Here is a 21,806-nt window from a genome sequence, read left to right as displayed (position 1 = left end):
GCGTGATGGTAGAAGTGGTAAAAGTATGGGTATATTACATTACATTATATGTGTAAAATCAAATACGTGTTTAATCATTTTACTATTCGGAAAAAAATGTTTTTAGCTGATGGAAAAATACTTGTTTTTTCGATTGCTTATCTGAATTATGTAAATTGCTTTAATCAAATTGAGTTTTTGAGATATTTTGTGATGACAGCAATGTGAATCACATTCGTATTACCAAACAATCTTCGCAGAATGATGATTTATTTCTTACAAATATCTTTCAAGAAGGTATGCCGAATGGTGTATTTTCATTTCACCGAACACAAAGTTATAATTCTGCAGTCAACCTGTTGCGTTCACTCCGATAGCGCGAACATCAACGGAGGACCATGAATGCATTTTGAAATATTTTTTTCTCCCTTCTATTGTTTTTTTTTTTTTTTGTTTGTGCATTTATTATTGTGCAATTGTTTGAAATATCTTAATAAATGAATTTATGTTAACATATTATCTTTACCTCATATATATTAAATGTTAAAATTAAATATTATTTTTTTACATCTCATCAAAGATGAAGAAGAATATGGAAGTCTGAGCATTTACGGGGCTGACGACCGTCATAGGCTGGTTTAAGTGATCACTTTACACACGTATAACATTCACCAATTCTATCCATTATTGACAACCACACTACTCAAATTCTTGGAAGTTCTATATATATTTGAACCAATTTAGAAACCTTGTTCTTGAATCACTAGAACTTCACTAGAGACATCTATTGGTGAGATATAAAGAAGCTTTTTATTAAGCAGAAACTCTTATATTAGTATCTTCTTCATCTTTGATGAGATGTTAAGAATTATATGAAAATAACTCCTGTAATTGGAGATAATCCAGATTTTGTGAACAAGTATTTGGACACACTCAAAATGTTGTAGTTAAAATTAAACACTGATTTTTGGGTCTACTGAATTGTATTTTATTGTTAAAAACATCTAAAAAAAATATATTTTTGACAATTGTTTCAGCTCGTATATATATTTTATTTTTCTTTAAGTTTAAACATTCAATGATGAAAGATATTCTTAAATATATTATTAGATTAAAACCAATATTTTCAGCTTTTCCACTTTATTTTTATTTGACCAGCGACCGGGTTTCGTCGTTACCGACATCATCAGACTGGTGGGAGGCTATATAAATTGTTATGTTATATATAAAACAAGGCAGGAGTTGATAACCATGATTTGATTATATATAATCAAATCATGGTTATCAACTCCTGTCTTGTTTAAAATTGTTATGTTATATACAAATTGTTATATATAACATAACAATTTGTATAGCCTCCCACCAGTCTGATGTAGTCGGTAACGACGAAACCCGGTCGCTGGTCAAATAAAAATAAAGTGGAAAAGCTAAAAATATTGGTTTTAATCTAATAATATATTAGAATGCAATTCCATCACGAAGTGTCAGTGGATAATATAAAGATATTCTTAAAGAAATATGGTAAAGGAATCCATCTGTAAATTTACAAGTGATCCGTATTTTTTTTTAAATTGGAACATTCCATTTAGTTACATAAACATGTTCCATTTGGTAAGAATAACATTGATATCGACCATGTGCTGATCATGTACAGTGTTCTCTTCTATGATTGATCTAAAAGCGTTTCTCTAATAAATGGGTTGCTCTATTTGTAAAAGGGAGCTGAACAAATACGCGCATTATAATCAGTGGTGTAGTTGTAAATAAAATAGCGCCAGGGCTATTATAAATAAAACATCAATTTTCCCCTCATATTCGCTTCTATTTTTTTCAAACAATGTACACTGAAAATCGAGTAATCTTTCAAGTCTTCATATACTTGTGATCAGGGGCGTGCATTCCATATAGACAGAAGCAGTGCCTATCCTAATTTACCCGCGTCTCATATAAAAACGCAACCAGTACCTACCCTACCTTAGTAAGTAGTACCTAGCCTACCTTACTACCTGCCTCTACTACCTACCCTTATAATTAGTACCTAGTTTACTTTACTATCTACCTCTACTGCCTATCTCAATTCATTATCTGTGCACGCCACTGTTTGTAATATGTAGCCTTTGATCTCAAATCTAATTAACAGAAAAAACCAAGACACCTTAAAAATCATTTATTATGTTAAACTTTACATTTACTACTTTTATTGAATACCTTTGCAAGTTGTCAGCTGAAGAAGGTTATAACGATTTTAAATGCGTATTATTCCAACAGTCTTTTCGACTCTCGCTGAAAACATTACTTTTTTTTAAGTTGAAGCTTACCTCGGTTTTAAAACAGAGGTAAGCTTCAACTTCAGAAGGTGCCGTTTCTCTACCTCGGTGCACCACTGTCCATAATATAGTTTGTCATAATATTTCTGACTAAAAATTCGCTTTCTTGGTCCAACAGTATGACCAAACTTTGGGTAAAAAAGGCATTCAATCCAATAAATTCCTAATAATATTTTTACTAAAAATTCGCTTTATTAGTCCAGAAATATGATTGAGTGCTTTGTGTACAAAGCGTTCAATCCAATAAATTCCTAATAAATATTTATAAATTTATTCAATATGCATAGTGCAAAGCAACATCGTTACAGAACATATCCCTAACACACTTGATAAGAAGAATTCGATTCAATAATTTATCAAAGAGGACATTTAAGAATGCAGTTATTAAAAAATCATTCGTTAATTTTTTTAAAGTCGCAATCGGTTCTATTGAATTCCATCATAGTGCGTCAGATCAACCAGAAACATCTAAGGTCAAATTATATATGTTTTGTACAACATCTCTCCGGGAGGTTCAAACTAAATGTGTCAAAAAAAGTTTGTTTTTAATTATTTCCGTACTCGTATGTATGTATGTAAGAAGATGCTTTACTGTTTTTTTAATGGAAAATGTTATATAGACAAATATGCCTAAATTCAATTACCAAATAACCGGTTGGTAAAATTTAAATTCGCCGGTGATTTTGGTATATGTTTCTCACTTTTTCATGTAAAGGTTTTAAAAGGATATAATTTTTTAGTATTTTTTCCTTGTAATGGCATTCTTCACGTAAAGCTGAATTTTCTATATACTCTGTTATTCTCAATGAGTAAGAGATATATACGTTTGCATTTCAAATGCATTTTGCCGATGTTGAAAAACGAAACAGTACTTTGTATGAATAATTATAGTAGTAAATTACATGTACTTTCTGATTATATTGCGCTTTTTGACTCGTTTTTATTACCAATTAAATACCGTTTTTTACTGTATCATTTAACCGATTTATAGGTAATTCAACATGCCCTGTGCTCATATGAATATATACATCATTGTAAAAACAATTTTCCGGAATTCCTTTTGGATTGATACATTCATGGCATCTCAAATTTCAAACACATAAAGCACATCAGAATATGGACACCATAAAATAATGTGTCTTAAATTGTACCTTATAATTTTCTTAAGAAAAAGTTTTTAAAGACATATACAGTTATAAAGTGTGTTAAAATATATTGTTATGTATATAAATAGGTGTATATAAATACTGGGTTAAAAAAAAAGTTTTCCGTGTATAACACTGAGTATAAAGTTATCACTCAAACCATCCAATAAAAGATCGTAAGCTTTGTTATGTATATACAACATTATTCTCATGAAAAAAAATCTCTAACGATTATCAATAATATTAGAAATTACTGTTATTATTTGAGCCATCTCACTGTACTCTCGTGAAGTGACTCGATAGTTTCAGTGATACATATTGATGAATGTCAGTTCGAAATAGAGGTCAAACATCATTACAATTCCGCTGCCATCTGTGAGTTCATTGTCCTTATGTGTTTATGCATCTCTCCGATGAATAATGACATGTCTGAACAAAGAACTTTTTATCTTCCATGAAAAACAGCATCCATTCTAAGTTAAACACTCTCATTCGTATCGGATTAATAAATAATAAAAAAGCGGTTCTTATCTAGAGTCAAGTGTTATTTTTACAATAAATAAATCTAGTGCGTAAATGGCTACTGGAAAGCGTTTTTTATCGGCTCTTATGGCGTTTCTGAACCAAGTGTATTTAGGAAACATGGAATCAAATTATGTTTTTTTTTTACATTGTAATGCGTTTCCTTTATCTTCATTATCATATTTCAACGTTTCGGATTGCAACGAAATAGACACAATATCGTCTTTAATATACAAAATAAACGCGTTTTGATCAATCTCAAATTATAATACATACAAAAAATGATACACAGGACACAACATCACCGGGTTAACTTGATATTTAATTACAAGAAGGCAAGGGGATCAGTCCTGTTTTCCAATGTCCATTCCACAAAGGCATACTCTACTCCTAAGTGATGTAGATTAGGGTGAAGGACATTTCTGCTACGTGGAAAAGGAATTGAGGAGAAATATTAAAAAATATTAAAAGAAACAAAAAATAACAACAGTAGCTAGAACACGCGAGCATACCCATACTCATACGAGTAGGTACAAGCTTAGCTGTATGTATGAAAAAGAAAAAAATTATAATAGTGCAGAAGTCTCGTAAGCGGATAAGGGTAATGTATTTTCCATTCAAAAATTGTCTCATTTCTTTAGTTATTGATATTGTAATATTATATGGTAAACGTTCGATTCTTGATCTCTAGTTTCAAAAAAAGAGGTGGTAAAAAGACACTCACTAATTTCCATATTATTTTTTGACATCTCATCAAAGATGAAGAAGAGTATGGAAGTCTGGGCATTTGCGGGGCTGACGACCGTCATAGGCTGGTTTAGGCGATCACTTTACACACGTTTAACATTCACCAATTCTACAAGTTCTATATAATATGAACCAATTTTATTTAATTGTTCTTGAATCACTAGAACTTCACTAGAGACATCTATGTGTGAGATGAAAAGAAGCTTTTTATTGAGTAGAAACTCTTAGAAAAAACTTATGAAAAATAACTCCTATAATTTGAGATAATCCATATTCGTGAACAAGTATTTGGACACACTGAAAATGTTGTAAACTCACTAATTTATATAACTTCAATAATTTCGTCAGGAAACTAACATATCAAACTGATAGGATAATTTGAAAGTAATGCATTTTGTATGTTTTGATATCGATGTACGGTATAACTTTGTGAATCACGAGGTATGGAATGTAGAATGTGGAGTGAAGAGGAAATTATGTATTGATCAAGCACGGATGATATCATTATTTCATCGCTGTCAGAATGCCTTGCCCAAAACATTTGTTACACCATATCTTAGATACGTTTAACAGGTTTAATCGCTTAGTACCCTCGAACACCGGTGAAAAGATATGTTTTATGAAGAAAAAATCATTTCCGGCGTGGAAAAAAAAAAGTCAAAATTTTCTTGTATTCATTCCACAGTGATTGGTCATCCAATTTTAATTAGAAAAATAAAAATTATAATACTAATAATAATAATTATATCCATAATTGACTAAGTGGTAAGTGCAGTACATACTTATTTATCCCTATTTTGTTTCCAACTATCGCATATAGTACCATACAATAAAATCAAAATAAGAAAAATTATTCGACAGTCACTAGTGGTGAAATCTATCCTTTTATAATTTAAGTTTTACTTAGTAAATACCACTTTTACTAAAAATCTATTGTGACACGTGTTTCGATGCATTTCGCATCATTTTGAAACACCGTAAAGGTGTACTTTAATTTAAAAAAAATGATAAAATAACGAATATCAAAAAAGTACAAGTATGTAGCACAAGATACATATTTCTGTTACTAATGCTAAAACGAAATAACCATCTAACTTGATGTTTTACTATTTCCTTTAAGTAATGCATAAGTTATCGTATTTTGGCTTAAAAACTAATTTCATTATTTGTTTATATTTAAAATTGTACGTAAAAGAAATATTCATAGTGTTTCTTGTTCGAATTACATTATTTATTTTTTCATATTAAATTATATTACAGGACGTTATATTGCGAGTATCGCGGTTAAATATCAATGTACATATTTAAATTGTACATAAAAGAAATATTTATAGAGTTTCTTGTTCGAATTAGTTTATTTATTTATTCATATTAAATTATATTACAGGACGTTATATTGCGAGTATCGCGATTAAATGTCAATACACATATTTAAATTGTACATAAAATAAATATTAATAGAGTTTCTTGTTCGAATTAGTTTATTTATTTATTCATATTAAATTATATTACAGGACGTTATATTCCGAGTATCGCGGTTAAATGTCAATACACATATTTCAATTGTACATAAAATGAATATTAATAGAGTTTCTTGTTTGAATTAGTTTATTTATTTATTCATATTAAATTATATTACAGGACGTTATATTGCGAGTATCGCGGTTAAATGTCAATACACATATTTATAGGAAACAGGTTTCTGGTTGTGAATCCCACGCACCTCATAACGCAGTGATCAAGAATGTTATATATTATGAAATACGTACATACGAAAATATGTTCGCAGATAAAGGTTACATGTAATATACATACATTGCTCACTCCTTTCAAGAACGTCACAAATCGAAAATCGACAATTTTCAGTTGTGCATGTTTTCGGAATGCCCAGAAAATGTACTATATCCCAGCAAAAGCGGCATATTTTAACTTAACATTTACCCGCTACAGGACAGAAAGTGTTGTTTTTGCATTTTGAAGAAAAGGTATTGTTTAATTATTTTTTTAAATATACTTAATATTTTTCAAATTGAGAAAAAACATTCAGGTTTTACTTAAAAAGATTTGTTGCACAGTAAAAAGTTCAATAAGTGGCTTGATATTTATTTCTAAAACATTGTATTATATTTTTAAACTTTAAAAACGATCTCCTGAAAAATCAAGTATTTTGATATATGACGTAGTTGAAAGGAGTGAGCGATATATGTGTAATTGCGACATTTTGAAGTTTTTAGTTATCAGTTATACTGAAAAGTAACTAACTATCTGACCAACCATCACGCCGCTTCCCTCAGGGGTAGGCAGAGAGAATAGGACGCCATACCACCCTGCCTTTGCATACATTCTTTGCCTCTTCCACTGTCATGCATCACCTCATACATACCCGCCGATTATTTCGACTCTTGACCCGGCCGCTTTTCAGTATTTTTCTTCGGTCTTCCTCAGCTTCTTTTACAACTACATTTGTCTCATTAACTTATTTTATCGTTCTTTCCTCACTCATACTTACCTTACATTAACCATCTCAATACACCTTTCTTAACTTTATTGATAATAATTTTCTCAGCCTTGCATTCTTTCCTTATTTCACCATTCAAACATCTATCATACATCGTTTTGCCGTACATTCGTGTAAAGTATGTTTACTACATCAAACTATTATTTCAAGGTGTGATCATCTTAAAATAAAACGAGGTATTTAATCTATATTGATCAGTTGTTTGGCTACGGACAGTAAATATCAAAGAATTCAGAATACAAAAAAACTATCGTGTCAAATAAACGTAAACATTACTTGAAACATTCCATTTAAATCGCCTTTGAAGTCATAGCATATTTTCTGACGTCATTACATGGTAAAAATATTCTAAATTAGAGTAAGTTATTAATACAACCTGTAGATATATTGATATATGAACTTCTACATAGCAATTGATAAGGAATACGTAAAATTATCAATTAAGTATATATTGTTTAAAGTTTAAAACTTTATTCAAAATATTTTTGAACTCCTACCGACAAGTTACTACTACAAACTACCATCACGCCGTTTCCCACACTCTTCTGTCCCGACATACTCTCCTCGCCTCCTTCACATCCATACATCTAGCCATACATGCCCTCCGATTACGCAGACTTTTGACACACCCAGAATTTAGGTTCTGATTGATCTGATCGTGCCAAGTCTTTTTCGGTCGTCCTCGTTCTGTTTTCCCTCTCACATTCGCCACATATATTTTCTTAGTCATTTTCTCGTTATCCACTCGCTCCACACGTCCATACCACTGTAAAGAACTCTTCCTAATCTTTTCAATTATTCCTCGTTCAGCCTTACATTCCTTTCTTATATCTTCGTATTTTATACTGTCAAACAATGATTTTCCACACAATCGTCCGAGGGAGCGCATTTCAACGTTAAAATTGAATATTTTTCTACAAAAAAAAAAAAAAAATCTTAATTTGCATCGTTTTATGACATTTCTTAAAGTGTGATGATCTTATTTGGCTCACGCAGATTTCTAAACATGCTTTTTTTGATAATATTTTTTTTTAAATAAAAGAGAAATATTTGTATCTCTACTATTTTCAGAATTAATTCAATTTCATACTATTTATGTGAGCCTAAGCGGCTCATTATTAGGTAAAAATAGGTATCAAATTGTGGTAGAGTGCGTTCGAACCCAGAAACTCTGACTCAAAAGTCTGCGACACTACGGGACCACAGCTCGACACTATATGTATGAACTGAAAAATGTAAACCTAAATTACTAGCATAAAACATAAAGCTTTATCTAATTGATTTCCTAGTCTCATTGCTCAAATCGTGATATCGGTAAGATCGTTAAGTATGTATCCCAAATAATTTATATAAATAAAGCATGTTACACCGAGTTCATATAGTATAATACATATAAATAAAAATCATTAAAATGAAAAAGATATTGAATCCATTGTGTCTAGCGTATTGTCGTTTCTATTTTATTGTTTTTAGGGATGAAGCTCATTCATTTATTATAAACTATACACATCCACTAAAATTTTTAAAACGTATTAAATTAATATCCTGTAAATCCTTGTACATACATAATATAGGTAAAGATATTTTTAAGCCAACTAATAAATAGTTTTAAAATCATTTTAAATATTTTATTATTTAAAATTGTATTAATCAGTCTTGATTATAAAGCTGTTAGGTTTGAAACTGGTAGATATTATAATTAAGTTATAGTAGAATATTTATAGGAATTTTAAAACAAAGTTACATTTTAATTACAAAATGGAAAATCACAAAAAAGTGCTTCAAATATAAATTATAATTTTTTTTAACTACTCATACTCGTAAACATAATGTTTTTTCCAGCTTTTGCCTACTCCTTTAGACGAAGTCGCGTACAAAGTATAATCCTGCAAACGTTAATAGAGAGTTTAAGTAGATGTAGGGGAATTTGAATATTTATGTAAAAAGCGGTACATAACCATTAGGCGGTTTCCCACTCCGATTAGCGACTGGGGACGAGCATAATGACGCGAGACTGATGCAGCCATTCCGGGCTCCAGGAGATGCTGGATCCTGTAAAGCGTGTATTGTGATGTTAATCTGAAGGCTAACCGGCCCGGCCTGAGGAACGGGATTCGAACAATCGCCACTTTTTACCACAACGCCAGAGAACCACTCAGTTATCAAGAGTTGCTTTTATTTTTTTTATTTACTTTTAACATCGTTTGGAGTGTGTCCAAATACTTGTTCACAAATCTGGATTACCTTCAATTATAGGAGTTATTTCATTAATTGATTCGGCAGTCACTTTGTGGTAAAACCATTCCATTTTTAATTATTTTTTTACTTAGTAAACACTATTTCTTTATAAACAGTAGATTTTAAGAAATAGTGGTATTTACTTAATAAAACATTAATTAAAAATACAGGAGTTATTATTCATATTATTTTTTGACATCTCAACAAAGATGAAGAAGAATATGGAAATCTTGACATTTACGAGGCTTACGACCGTCATAGGCTGGTTTAAGTGCTCACTTTACACACGTGTAAAATTCATCAATTCTACCCATGACTAACAACCACACTACTCAAATTCTTGGAAATTCTATATACTTGTATATTATTCGAAACAACGTGCTTGAATTCACTAGAATTCCACTAGAGACATCTATTGTGAGTCGAAAGAAGCTTTTATTTGTATGTGAGGTCCGAATCCTGAATTCGTGAGAAACGCTACATTTGAAAAAAAATCTGGAAATATGATTTTACTTTTCTAAGCAGAAGTTAATTATTTTGTTACCCTTATCTTGCATCTAAGAGTGTACAGAGCATTGCATCGGATCGTTGCGATGTTAACATGATCGTTAATTATATATAAGAATTTTCAGTTACATAAACAATTTGTTGGAATACCGAGTGAAGGATATTTCTGATACCTATACCTATAATAAATAAGTGGAGTCCAATTTGGTAGATAATTTTTATTCTATTATCTTGATTCTGGAATAATTTTTATTCATAATACATTTTTAATTAATGCAGCATTCGATTGTTTTTTTAATAGTTTTTTATTGATAAGAATTGCTCACATATGGTAACGCGATATTCATTCAATGCGTTCAGTATAACAAAGTAGTAGAAAGTAAAAATAAGCAGCTGGATAGTTTTAGTATTTCTCGGAATATGGGTTGAAAGTTGAATGTAGCCCCTAGTAAATCTTGTATATAACTCCGGAATAAGCTTGTACTTTCTCTTTTGTTGTGCAAAGTGTTGTGACCTGAGGACTGAAGATCAGGCTCGCAAAGGCAAACAGGACTAAATACGGCTTCCCGCGCATTCTTTCCCGCCGTCGGGTAGTTTGGCGGGAACCGGATATCGGAAATGCTGCCATTTTTCCACGGTACGTAGGCTGACTGGTTGAAATGATTTATACGTCGATTTACAATTTATTAGCTCCTCGATCCACCCCTACCTTCCTGTGGGGTGTATCCAAGGTGTTTTGTGCCTTTGCTCAAACAATACGTTTGCCGGCTCGTTTTCGTTTCAAAGCATTCCTATTGCTTTTATTTTTGTGCGCTGAATTCCTGCGAAGTCATGTTACGGTACAGCTTTATGAAGCTCCAATATTAGGGGTATTACTGGAAACGTGATCGCAAAACATCCTACGGACTGAAAATATTTTTAGTTTAACTGCCAGTTTACAACGAGTTGCTAGTGCCAACACTGATGTACCAAGAGGAAACTCGGAATCGGAAAAATAATGATGATCCATCAGATAAACGTGTGGAAAAATCGATTTATGAAGGAATTAAAAATATAAGCATGAAATGTATGACAAAGATAATTAAAATAGATTCCTTAAATTGGTTTGGATATGTCGAGTGAATGGATAACGAGAGAATAACTAAGCGAGTATATCACATGAAGACACGTCCAAATAAACAAAAAAAGGTAAATTCTGGTTTTAATCAAGTCTACGTAGCCGTGGAGCACATATGACTAGATCTATGCTATTAAAAGAAACTAGAGAGGGATATCAAAGCGGTAGTAATTTGTAATATTTATCATGAGCAGTGTTGCGGTTAGTGAGTTTGCTTATGGTTCATAAGAACCCTGATTCAATTTCAAGGAAAAAGTAAAAAAAAAATTATCACCGTCAAAATATAAGGATAACGTCTAGAAATATAAAATACTTTCCTGATCAAATATTACGTTAGTAGGGAATAAGTGGATTTATTGCAATTGTCGAATGAATTTTTCTGTGAATAAATGTACCTATGTGGATCACTTATATGTAATTTACTTAAATATCAATAAAATAGTATTGTAAAATAAGGACGATTCGTGATAAGCGTAATTTCCCACACGGAGCTTGAACAATGTTTGAACTGTGTGTAGAATACATATGTAAATGTTTAAACCAATTATGTATCAAGTATCTATGGTTAGTATACGATTCACCTCCCATCTTCATTATTTTGATGGTTAATAATAAAATAAACGGTGTTTATATCGATGTGGTCATATTGTATTGATGCGGAACGATTGAACGTGGTTGCCTGTGTAAATAAATTTGTAAATAAAAGTGATTGCTCGGGAATTCACTAAATAATTAAATAAGACGCTTTTGACACAAACGACGTTCAAATTAACCCTAGGTAAAAATAGTTAACCATACCCTTTGATTTAGGACACGGAAAAAATTGGAAGTATGTTATTGGCCTCTCCACCAACGTAATGGTAGGCAACAAATTGTAATTGTGTTATTATTTTTATATTCATATTTTTTTATTTTGGATTTATATTTTCATCTTTTGTAGTTCCTAATATAGATTTATATTTTTAGACGTCGTTTCTTTTTTTGGTTGTTTTTAGTAATTGAAATCTGAAAAATTGTATGAAAAATATAATTTTTTTACAGTATTTTGAGGTCAAATATATAAATTAAATTTAAGGTATTTATCATGGAATATACATAGTAACCTACACCATATACGTTATACGTGATAATGTAACATGCACCGGTACTTCCCAATTCCGCATTTATTTACACATATGCGTACATTCGGAACAAAACAGGGGAGATGAGAGCGAGGAAGGATGATGGATCAAATCTAAAATAAAAATAAAATCCAAAAAGATCAATGACAAACAATGACAAAATGTCAAAACAAGGAACACCACGATATTAATGAAGCTTCATATATTTACAACATTTTTAGTGTGTCCAAATACTTGTTCACAATAATAACAATAAATTTGTATAATTTATATACTTAGCGCCATTTTCGTAAAATACTACATACCTCAAGGGCGCTTCACTGTGAATCAATTGGGGAAAAGATGATGGAGGAAATGATTTAGCAAACAAATGCGTTTTTAGTTTTTATTCTAAAGATCATCTCACTCTCATTATGAAACAAAGCGCTTGAATTCACTAGAATTTCACTAGAGACATCTTTTGTGAGTCGAAAGAAGCTTTAATTTGTATGTGATGTCCCAATCCTGAATTCGTGAGAAACGCTAGAAAATAGACTTAGTTTATTATTTGACCATTAATTTATATATTTAATAGGACTTATCAATTTCGGGAGTGATTTTGCCCTATTTACCAGAATTTAAAAAATATATGAGAACAACAAGTATGAAATGAATAAATTATGATACTGTCAACATTTTCAACAAGTAGATTTCGTATATTTTAAAATATCTAAATGAAGTAATTAGATTTTCACACAGTTTAGTTTATTATTGTTATAAAGTTTTAACGAGAATTGAAAAAGTTTTTAACTATGAACTATAAAGCGAAATAGAAAATTGGTAACGTTCCAAGGCTTTCACTCTTCATAAAACACTTCTACAGAGGTTTCCCATTTGTCTGATAAAGATGAATGTCCCGAATGAAAGACATTTCTTTTCTTTAACTCTTATCAACTGTTGCTTACTCACTTCCAAGTGACCGAATAGTAATTACTTGAATATTATATTATTGAAACCCATATTATACAAAGTGTAGTCCCCGTTCATAGCGAAGTGGTTAGAACATTTGCCTCCCAAGGGATCAATATAAATATAAATATTTTTTCACTCAAATATATATTTATTATTATTATGCCTTCATATAATAAACGATCAAATTAACATTGCACCAATCTGATGCAGTGCAATATGCACCATTGGGTACAGATAAAGCAAATCAATAATTTTCAATTGTAATCAAAGTAAAAGTAATAATATAGGCATAGTTTTTACTGGGTGGCCCAGATCTCGCTTTACCATATTTTTGTAGTTTTTCAGTGTTTATTTCAGATTTTTATAAATATTTCTCTTTAAAAAAAACAACAAAGAAGAACTGTAAAATTTCTGATTTATTTCATGTTTTCATATTATATTCTAATATTATATTTGACGTCAGAGAAAGTATACGTCAAACCGTTTGTAGTGGTATATATTATAAAAATGTATGTCACGAGATTACTTTGTCTGTACTGCTGTATTCTCTTATTCATATGCGAGTCTATATATATATATATATATATATATATATATATATATATATATATATATATATATATATATATATATATATATATATATATATATATATATATATATATATATATATATATATATATATATATATATATATATATATATATATATATATATATATATATATATCATAACTATGATGTGTACATATTGGTTATTGTTGTATATATATTTTTAAAGGAATAACCAGTAAAGCGTCTATTTTAGATGCTTGTCTGCAGGTAGGATAGTAAGGATAGGGAAGGTAAATGTGAAAAATACATCACAAACTAACACATTGCAAAATCTATTTTTTTATACCATATATTTTAATCTCTTAATGTTTTTTAATAGTTTTTATAAATTGTCCGCCTCCGTAGTGTAATGGTCAGCACGCTCGGCTACCGTTCTGGAGGTCCCGGGTTCGATTCCGAGGGGGGGTCAAATAAATATAAGTGATTTTTTCACTGTAATATTTATTCAATATTATCCTGGACTGGTACCTGAAGCGGAGGGCTGATCACCTTTCCTTCATGTGTAAATGATCAAGATAACACTGTGTTTATATGATACAGTGCCCTATGCACCATTGGGGTGCGGATAAGGGTTTTATTATTTATTATTATCATAATGGAATTGTTTAATTGGCTATTTTTAACGTAATGTTTGTTATTGTTAATGTAACTTTTGTTGTTTATATATTTTTTATATGTAAAGCTGTACAATTCCCGAACAAGTAAAATAAAATAAAAATAAAAACACCCAGACCAATTGAAAATAAATCTCTCTTGAATCAATTTTGCGATTGGCGGGAATCGAACCCGCGCGTTTTACCCAACTACGCCACGGCGCTGGCAATGCTTCTTGCTTTACTTAACTTATCTTTAACGTTGATTGACGCCTGATCAGTCACTATCCTGGAGATATTTTCTGGCAACTGCACCTCGTGGGAAGACGAAGGGTTAGGATAAGTGTTAATATGCACGGTAGTATTGTGCGCACCTGCCTCGCGACAGAACAGGGCGGACGTGATAGGGTTAAGGAGAGCTAGGGGAGCGTCAAGCAACGATCGCTATTCCAAGAATAAAAACTAAAAAAAAATAAACCAGGGCGACGCGTGGTGGCCAAAAGGCCGATATTTTTTTAAACATAATTTCGCTTGATCCACATTAAATATGCAAAAACATCGATTACGTTGTTACATTTATATTCGTGTCTCTTACTGAAATACCCCTTCACTATATTCTGAATTCTTACATTTTAGAGTGCCGAGAAAAACGTGGCACGATGAGGTATGCCAAATACTTGAAAGCGGTTAGGTAACAATCAATCAACAATAACAATCGGCAGATATATGTATGAGAAGATGCATTAACGTGGAAGAGACGAATAATGTTTGCACAGACAGAGTGGTGTGGCGTTCTATTCTCTCTGCCTACCCCTGCGGAGAAGCGGCGTGATGGTTAGTTAGTTTTAGAGTGTTAAAAAAAGATCTGCCTCCGTAGTTATATAGTTTGCGCATTTGTGTCAGTTTTTTGCCTTGTTTGATTCCCAGGGCGGTCGAAATAAATAAGTATTTTTTTCACTCCAATGTTTATTTAATATCACCCTAGACCGGTACCTCAAGCGCAGGACTGATCAGAAATAACGACCATGATAACACTGCGTCAATGTATGCTATATTATGTGCTATGTCAATATGTGATATATTCTATATTGGGTGCAGATGAAGGTTAGAAGAAGGATGATATAATTCATATCATTACCGATTATTTATTAATTATTTTCCAATTGATTTACTTTTTTACGTAGCAGCATTGGCTATCTTGTATAAGACGATGTTCTGAAGTATGCAGACCTGTTGAATGAATCAATAGACTGACGTTCAGTAATGGGCAGGACGTCTAACCCTTTAAACAATACCCATTGTCTAAATGTGGTAGTCGAATTATGCGTGCTGACATCTTTTTGTTGGCTTTCGTGGTGATTTCTCTTCACCCCGCATTCGTCCACTGCCTCCACCAGCGGCTGTCATGCCCTGTGCTACTTGGTTCCATCTCATTCCTGGCCAACTCCATATATCAACTCTCCATCTATTTGAAGCTCGTCTAGTGGGTCGCATTGGTGCTCGCGGTCTCCGAGACACCCACCGTTTGTCCACCGTTCTGCAGCTTGCCCAGATAATATGTGTACGACCCATTTTCATTCCGATTGGACGATGATTTCAATGTGCCCGGCTATTTCAGTTTTTTTGGCTCTTTCATCGCTATATAATCAATCTCCGGGACGGACCCAACCGCAGCTTCTCAGTCATCCGATACTGTTAAGCCATTTTGTCAAAATGAGATTGGCAAAAAAAATAATGCACTTTTTACCTCTTGTATTTTTTTCAAACTGAAATTTGGTAAATCGGCCTGGTCATTATTTTATTCATGCAGCGTTACCTAAAATTTAAATGATGTAATTGCTTACGACTTATCACCATTATCGTCATTGCGAAATATGGTATATTTACATAATATGCAGATTTTCAATCAAGAACACTTGCACGTTCAACAAAACTTGTTGAACGTGCAAGTCTTCAATCACTTGCTTCACTCACTATGAGCAAAATGTATATTCACCAAACTATGTATAATTAACAGGCATGATATGTATGCATTAAAAAATTATAAAATCATTGATTGTTTTAATTCGTGTCATTTGGCGATTCTCCACTTAAATATTTATGACATATGCAAAAGATTAAATTAAAAAGTCAAACCAATTAATATTTATAATAAGATAAAAAAGAAGAATGAAAAACACCTATGGAAACATTTGTTTATCTGGGCACACTTTCTAAACCACGTCGACCCTGTGACTAGGATTGTAGAACAAGGGAAAAGTATTCGAAACATTCATATTTACATAAAAAACGTATTTTAAATCCGAGTCTCTCGTAGGATTTACAACCGATCTAATGACAGGTGAACGAGCTCGGGGAATTTTCCTTAAATTCTCCAACACTTCACGTCATCGCTATGTACGAACCGAGCAAGATAAATCCCTGCTACAAGAGGTGTTTTGTGTTTTACAAGAGGCTTACACTTACCCGACAGGAACGAGACTTTGTGTACCATTATATCTCAACTCGATATGCATCAACTACCCGGAAAGATGAATCTAGTCTCATATGGGTAAACCATATACACATCCCAGATTAACGTAAAGTGCATTTCAACTCCTCGTAAATTCACTCAGGCATCCTAACTGTTTTCATTATGGATTATAATATTAAAATACTTTTTTTTAACGTAAATAATTTAAGTTTTTATTTTATCACTATCCCCTTCGACATAATCAGGATGTCAACGATATTTAATATGCAAGAATTTTACGAAATAAAATTATTGAAATAACTCAATAAAAAAAAAACATTGATAACAATATACATATTTACAGACTATGAAATGAGTTATCTCTTCATGTGAAAAATGCACTTTCTCTCCAAAATCTCTGATGACTTTAATGAAACTCCTGAAACATTACTTTATATCCTTGGAACCGCCTATTAACTCTTCTGTGGTTTTTCTGCCTCACCCCTTTACTCCTAACCTGATCCTATTTCTTTTGTCTTCTTCGTTTTCATCAATTTACAGTTTCATAAATATATGATGTTGGAGTTATTTATTCATTCATACTGCGATAAATTGTATATTTTTATACAATTTATGAGTACTTATGTACAAGCATCATTTACCCAATCATTTTGAACGGTTGTATAAGGTATAAATATTGACCAGTATCACTAGTCTGTTTTTGTTGGGATTGTTAAGACCCGCCATGCGGATATATTATTAATATAAGTTTAAAAATAAAACCAATATTTATTTACATGTATTATATTATGAATATATTAAAAAGAGGTAACTAAACCAGAACAAGTGAACCTAAGTTATTTGCGTATTCAACTAATGAAGTACCTTAAGACAGTGACTCAGTTGTGACATAATATGCGATCATTCATTCTAACAATAACTTTTTTTAGAGCGATCGCTAATTGACTTTTGGCGACGATTGTTAAAAAACGCGCTCGACCACGTGTTGTTTCAGTATTCACGACTAATTACCCCAATCTACGTTAGATTTGTGTCAAGCTCTTCACTTGATGGGTGCCATAAAGATGAATCGAAACGATGGGCGCAATAAAAACGGAACATTTAAAAACTAGTTCATTTATTAAATTTAAAAAACAGAGTGCTCATTGAAATTTAGTCGTTCGTCAAATGATATTTTTGCATTTATATTTATACAATAAATACTTATACATCATCTTTGAAATTCAAATGCACGAATTCATGTCCCATGAGTATTTTTTATTATTAATTTTGATATACATATTATTAATTTTGATATGTTCTACTCGACTATAGTAAGTCGATATTCATATCGTGGTGTGTCCCTATTTTTATATAATTTGTCTTAGACTTGAGCTGAGCTTCCCCTTTTTCCCTTTTCCCCTTTTCCCCCTTTCCTCCCTCCCGTCCCTCTTCAAGGTATTTATATTAAATTACAAATGTGAAATTTTGTAACTGGAATGGTACAAATACCTATTTTTGTAACTCGTTAAAGTAAATGTATTTATGTAACTGTTCTGCAAATAAAATAAAATTAAAATTAAATAAATCAAAATATTTTTATTCACATAACCATATTTTATGGATTTGGGATTAAAATCACACATATGAGAAACGCTAGAAATATCTATTTCATTTTATTATTTTAGCTTATAATTTGACCAGTTAATTTATTTATAACATTTTGAGTGTGTCCAAATACTTATATCCGATCATATTATTCATTTTTTTCATTAAACTCCAGACTGAGGCGGATACAGTTAGTTGAAACTAGCTGTTTTATATTTATCTGAATACTATTCCACGCTAAGGCTCGCATTTCGATTGTGCATTCACGTCTCCACCCGGACTCTGGATACATGCATAAATATACGGTGCTCCCACGTTAAAGTCCCGCACGTATTTATTGACAATCTTTAGCATGAGAATGTATCTGTTTACTAAATAAGTAAACTTAGAAGAATTAGTAATCCGGACGAATAACACTTGAATCCACGCTGAGAAGGCACAACATTCCTGCACATTTTCAATCTCTAATTCACCGCGTAAATATTGATAAATTCGCAATTTATTTTATTTTGTGGCATGTGAATATTTCTTCATGGGACGGTGGTTTGTTTTTTTTCTGTCTTTTATGTTCACATTACGAATAATTTTGAAAATGTGTAGTAATATTATACTGCTTATAATAAATAGTAAAATGGGGGGAAAAATATCGAGATAATGATTTCAGATTATGTGCATTTATCGAAGAACTATGATCTCAACAATTTTTGTTCATACACACACACACAAACATATACACATATACACATATGTGTATGTATTTATATATATATATATATATATATATATATATATATATATATATATATATATATATATATATATATATATATATATATATATATACACTTTTTCTATAACCCTCATGGGTTAGTATTCGTTACTTTTGCTTGGTTTATATTTCTTTAGTTTTTTATGACAAATTATGAATTATATCAAGAACTACAATAAAATACGCATACGAATTTGTGTATTGATTTGCGTATAAGCTTCAACTGATCGTATCTGAATACCGAATTAAGCAACTAATCGCTCATAACTGCATTTACTCTCGTCAATATATTTGTAATGGGAAGCTTACATTAGTTTATTATATGAATTCTGTAAAGCTTCGGTAGATAGAGGTACTTCAAACGCCACGTTCTGTTGTAGTTTGAAGATGAAAATAAGTAGCGGTAGAAACGTTGTCAGGATTTAAACTTTGAATGTACGGGTATAAATATTCTTATCATAAAATAGAGCTTTTCTCAAGTTAACACCTTTGACAAATGGTATAAACGTGCTAGCTTGTTGGGCAGAGTAACAAGTTTCGGGAATACAGATCATGTCTCAACGGTGTGCCTACTTTGTTGTTCCACGAACTTCAGTCAGTATACATTGCACACATTGTTCTAGTGCTGGTTCATGACCTTACCACACTATCTCAACACCTCTATGGAAGATGAAAGCAGTATTTTCTACATGCATATTATATCCTTCAGTTGATGTGGATACTGCTACAATATTCTACCTAATGAGCAACGTGCCAGAGTTAAATATACTCGTACTCTGGATTGGTAACCAGTTGGGGGTATAAAAGAAAATCATAGTGCCAATATAAATATATTATTGATAATTTCTCATCGGGTCAGGTTAGGAGTCGAAATAAACGGCGGTTATGTATGAGAAGATGCATGAGGGGCGAAGAATGTGTGCAAAGACAGAGTTGTGTGGCGTTCTATTCACTTTGCCTACCCCTGCGGGGAAGTGGCGTGATAGTTAGTTAGTTAGTTCATTTCTCATTATTCGATAATGAAAATCGATGTATTGAAATATAATACGTGAAAAAATGCTTTTGTGATGAACACAAATAATTAACACTATGATCGTGTTCATAGTCGATATATATATCATGGTGGGTTCCAATTTTCACATAATTTGTCTTGAACTTGAGCTTTTATCTTTCCCTTTTCCCATTTTCCTCTCTCCCGCCCCTCTTTCAGGTATTTATGTTTCTTGAGCTCAGTACAAAAAAAATATCTAGATCTGTATTTGGTCTACAATTATTTTTTTATTTATTCGGGAATTGTACAGCTTACATATAAAAAAATGATTTACAAACAACAGTTACATTAACAATAATAAACATTACATTACATTAACAAAAAACTAGTTACGCGAAAAAAAAAACAATTAAACAATTCCACATTTATCTTATAAAACTATTAAAAAACATTCAGAGATTTTAAAAAAAGGGTATGATATAAAATAATAGATTTAGCAGGAAGGAGAAGGAAAGGAGAGGAATAATGAACGTATCAGCATGATTCATTGTTTCCCTGACAAGTGACACTTATTTTCACGATACGTTCATTATTGTAGACCAAATACCGATTAAAATCTCTTTTTTGTACTGGGCTCAAGTAACACATCAAAGTTCAAGTAGCCCCGTTCTACGGTACATGTTCTGTAAAATTTAGAAAAAAAATAAAATTTAAATAAACAATTAAATTGAATATTATTTTAGGTAACCCTAAGCCACGTGTTTTTGAAAATGAATCAGGTCGTAGCGGAGAGCGGAGACGAACCTGGAGTCTGTGACTAGAATCCGCGACATTACCCACGGAACCGCAACTCGACTCGCGTATACGTATATGTAGAACTGTTAGGATAGATTGGAGTATGTTGAAGGAATGTATTATTCGAACCCTGGAGAATTTGTAGTCGTGCCGTTCTAGGATCAGGGATATCTCGTTACTAAAGGCATTTTACAAAGGCTGTATAATGTTGGTGTTGTCTGTTTGGCCGATCGACAATCTCGGCATGAAGTGTACCGTGTAGAGCTGTGCTCAGAGCACCGAAGGAGTGATGATCCGGGTAAAGTATCCGATTCAAGAACCTCTTCACCTTTCTGATCTCCGATTTCCACTGATCCTCCCTCGTGGCCCTCCCTGCCAAGATGCGCCTTGTGAGAATCAATTTAAATATTAGTTTACACGTTTTTTTATACTTACATATAACTGAATTATTGAGATTATCTCGTATGAATAATCTTTTATTATTTCAATACATTAAAAAAATATTTGAAGTTATCCCCTTGATACTTCGAAAACGGATCAATTTTTGTCTGAAATATTTTATTCGGTATTTTATTAACTTTATTACATGGTTACGTGGGATTGTAAACGTATTCACAAATCCTATTAATAATTTACTTAATAACAAAAACTCGCATAAAAAAATGTACAAAAAATATATAACTAGGCGAGTCTTCACCATCTGTATCCTACCTCCATCTACTTAAAATCATATCCTAGCAAGTTATCGTATGGTGCAAAGGGCAGCGCATTGGACCGACGTCGAGTTAACTTGATCTGGCGGGTAGTCTACC

At 31.9% G+C, this 21,806-nt stretch overlaps 1 protein-coding gene across 4 annotated transcripts in view; it reads left to right on the top strand.

Annotated features, from left to right (window-relative positions):
- Window positions 1-21,806, top strand: part of trol (terribly reduced optic lobes) — a 278,511-nt gene that overhangs the window by 175,431 nt on the left and 81,274 nt on the right. The gene's annotated exons all lie outside the window — the stretch shown is intronic.

The sequence above is a fragment of the Brachycentrus maculatus genome, unplaced genomic scaffold (assembly GCF_059751285.1).
Source record: "Brachycentrus maculatus isolate JH-2025_06_01 unplaced genomic scaffold, ASM5975128v1 h1tg000261l, whole genome shotgun sequence".
Classification (NCBI taxonomy): domain Eukaryota; kingdom Metazoa; phylum Arthropoda; class Insecta; order Trichoptera; family Brachycentridae; genus Brachycentrus; species Brachycentrus maculatus.
Note: the sequence above shows the minus strand (reverse complement) of the source record. Positions and strands in the feature narration are given on the sequence as shown.